Below are 3968 nucleotides of genomic sequence, written 5' to 3' on the forward strand. Positions count from 1 at the left end.
CTAGGTTTTAGCTATTACGAATCGTGCTTCTATGAAAATAGGTATATACATACCTTTTTGGGTGGGTGTTCTGGAGTCCTTGGGGTATATTCCTAGGAAAGGGATTACTGGGTCATACAGAAGGTCCATGTCTAGCCTTGTGAGAGTTCTCCAGACTGCTCTCCACAGAGACTTAACCAATTTGCATTCCCACCAGCAGTGCAGGAGTGTACCTTTGTCCCCACAACCTCTCCAACAGTTGTTGCTGCTGTCCTTTTTGATGTATGCCATTCTCTGATGGGTGAGGTGGTATCTCAATGTTGTCTTTATTTGCATTTCTCTGGCAATCAGTGACATTTTTCATGTGTTTGTTAACCTTTTGGATCTCTTCTCTAGTGAATGATCTGTTCATATCCTTTGCCCATTTTTAGATGGGGTCATTTATTTTTTTGTTGCTAAGTTTGTTGAGCTCTTTTTATATTTTGGTGATTTAGTCTCTTTTCTGATGTATGGAATGTGAAGATCTTCTCTCTGTGAGGGGTCTCTTGGTTTGTGTCATGGTTTCTTTGGCTGTGCAGAAGCTTTTCAATTTGATGTAGTCCCATTGATTTCTTTAGTTTTAGTCTTCCTTGAAATTGGATTTGTATCATCAAAGATGTCCTTAAGGGTTAGGTGGGAAAGTGTTTCACCAAAGTTTTCCTCTAAGTATTTGATAGTTTCTGGTCTAACATCCAAGTCCTTGGTCCTTTTGGAACTGACTTTTGTTTCTGGTGAGATAAAGTGGTTCAGGTTCATTCTTCTGCATGTTTCAACTCAGTTTTCCCAGCAATACTTATTGAAGAGATCTTCCTTTCTCCATGTAATACTTTGGGCCACCTTATCAAAGATTAGGTGTCCATAGATGTGGGGGTTTAGTTCTGGGCTTTCAATTCTGATCCAGTTGTCTGTGTGCCTATTTTTGTTCCAGTACCAGGCTGTTTTAATGATGATGATGGCCTTCTAATATAGTTTGAGATCTGGGAGTGTGCTGCATCCATTTCTGTTTCTTTTCCTCAATATAGTTTTGGCAATTCTAAGAGTTTTTCTGGTTCTATATAAATGATTATAATTTTTGTTATATTCTCTTAAAGAAGCTTGGTGGAACTTTAATAGGTATCACATTGGCTTTGTATATTGCTCTGAGAAGAATATTCATTTTGATGTTATTAATCCTTCCAATCTATGAACATGGGATGTCTTTCCATTTCTTGGTATCATTTTCAATTTCCTTGGACAGTGACTCATAGTTTTCAGTATACAAGTCTTTCACTTCTTTGGTCAGGTTTATTCCTAAGTATTTTATTGATTTTGCTGCAACAGTGAATGGGAGTGAATTCTCGATATCATCTTCTAGGACTTAGTGTTTGCATAAAGAAATGACACTGATTTTTGTACATTGATATTGTAGCCTGACACTTTGTTATTTTGCCTAATAACTTCCAGTAGTTTTCTGCTGGATTCTTTAGATTTTTATACGTATATTATCATAACATCTGTAAATAGTGAGAGCTTGACTTCTTCCCTTCCAATCTGTATTTCTTTGATTTTTTCCCCTATTTTCTGATTGTTATAGCAAGAACTTCCAATAGTATGAAGAATAATAGTGATAATGGGCATGGGCATCCCTGTCTAGTCCCTGATCTGAGGGGAATATTTTTAGCTTCTGTCTGTTGAGTATGATGTTAGAAGACAGAGAGGAGGAGAGAAAGATTGACACCTACAGACCTGCTTTACCACCTATGAAGCAACTCCCCTGCAGGTGGGGAGCTGGGGGCTTGAATGGGGATACTTATGTTGGTCCTTGCACTTTCTGCCACATGAGCTTAACCCGCTGAGCTACCGCCCAACTGCCAACCGGGAAGACTTAACAATTATTAACATCTATGCACCTAATTAGGGACCATCTAAATACATCAAACACCTACTGAAATAACTACAAAAATTCACCAATAGTAATACAATAATAAAGAAGAAGAAAGAGTGAAAAAGAGCAGTGAGAGGTAAGAGGTTTTTTTATTTTATTTTATTATTTTATTTATTTTTTTTTGATTTGGCAAAAAGGAGAGAAAAAGGAAGCTAGGGGGAAATGGGAGAGAAAAACAAATTCCTCTCACAATGGATTGGACACCCGGCCTGGACCACTCTAGATTGGCTGCACACACCCTGAGCAAAGACAACCAATTATAAGAAGTATCAAAAAAAAGAAAGAAATAAAAATAAAAAAGAAAACCTTCTGATATTTTTTCTTTCCCAGGCAGAGCTCAGGCTTTTGGTCAGGTATTTTGTCACTCAAATAGAGGTCTAGCCATCTAAAGTAAGAGAAGGTAAAGAAAAAGAAACATTTTGATTTATTCCTTTATTTCCTCTCTGACCCATTTATTGTTAAGTAGTGTACTGTAGAGCTTCTACATTTTGGGACTATTACTAATCTTTTGTTTATTAAGTTTTAGTATTATTCCACTGTGGTCTGAGAAGATGCTTGGGATGAAATCAATGTTCTTGAATTTGTAGATGCTGTCTTTGTGGCCTAGCATATGGTTTGTCCTTGAGAATGACCCATGTGTACTTGAATAAAATGTATATTCCAGTTTCTTTGGCTAAATGACTCAGAAAATGTCCAGTAGTTTTAGTTTATCTATCTCCACATTTAGCTCCTTCATTTCTTTATTGGTTTTTCTTCCTGGATGACCTGTCAGGTTGAGAGAGTGGGATGCTGAAGTCCGCTATTATTACTGTGTTGCTGTTAAAATATTGCTGTAGTTCTTTCATTAGATGTGTGATATATTTAGATTGTTTCTCATTGGGTGCATAGATGTTAATAATTGTTAAGCCTTCTTGATTGACTGATCTTTTGAGAATTAAGTAATGTCCATCCCTATCTTATTTATTATATTTATTATAAAGTCTATCGTGTCAGATATGAGGATAGCTGTTCCTGATATTTTTTGTGGGCCATTGGCTTGCATGATAGTTTTCCATCCTTTCACTTTGAGTCTGTGTTTGTCTTGTTGAGATAGGTGTGTTTCCTGCAGACAGCATACTGTTGGATTGTGTTTTCTGATCCATCTTCTTACTCTGTGCCTTTTATTAGGTGAATTTTGGCCATTGACATTTATTGTTATCATAGATTGAATATATATTTTTAAATTTTTATTTATAAAAAGGAAACACTGACAAAAAACACAGGATAAGAGGGGTAAAACTACACAATTCCCATCAACAGAATGCTGTATCCCATCCTCTCTCCTGATAGCTTTACTATTTTTTATCTCTCTGTGAGTATGGACCCAGGGTCATTATGTGGTGCAGAAGGTGGAAGGTCTGGCTTCTGTAATTGCTTCCCTGCTTAAGACTGAAGATATTTATTTAACTCCATCATTGTAATTTTCAGATTATTCTGATATATGGCTTATTTATGGTGGTCTGACTGTTTATAGGAGACCTTTCAGAACTTCTTTCAGGGAAGGCTTGGTGGTAGTTGATTTTTCAATTGCTGCTTGTCTGAGAAGGTTTTATGCCTCCATCTAGTCTGAATAACTGTCTAGCAGGATACAGTAGTGTTGGTTGAAAGCCTTTCTCATGAGCATTCAATAGATATCTTGCAATTCTCTTTTGGCCTGTAGTGTTTGTGTGGAGAAGTCTGCTGCTAATCTTATGGGTTTTCCTCTTTAGGTGACTCTGTTTTTCTCTTGTAGCCTCCAGGATCTTTTCTTTATCCTTATTCCTTTTAATTCTAAATATGATGTGTCTTGGTGTCTTTAAGTCTGGGTTAATTCTGTTTGGGACCCTCTGGGCCTCTTGAATCTTTATGTCTTTGATGCTGTCTCAGCTATTATATCCTGGAGATTGCTTTCTTCCCTTCTCTCCCTTTCTTCCTCCTGTAAGCCAATAATGTGTATATTACTTCTTTTTAAATCATCCTATAGGTCTCTGTTGTTGTTTTCAGTATC

This window comes from Erinaceus europaeus, chromosome 1 (assembly GCF_950295315.1).
Source record: "Erinaceus europaeus chromosome 1, mEriEur2.1, whole genome shotgun sequence".
Classification (NCBI taxonomy): Eukaryota; Metazoa; Chordata; class Mammalia; order Eulipotyphla; family Erinaceidae; genus Erinaceus; species Erinaceus europaeus.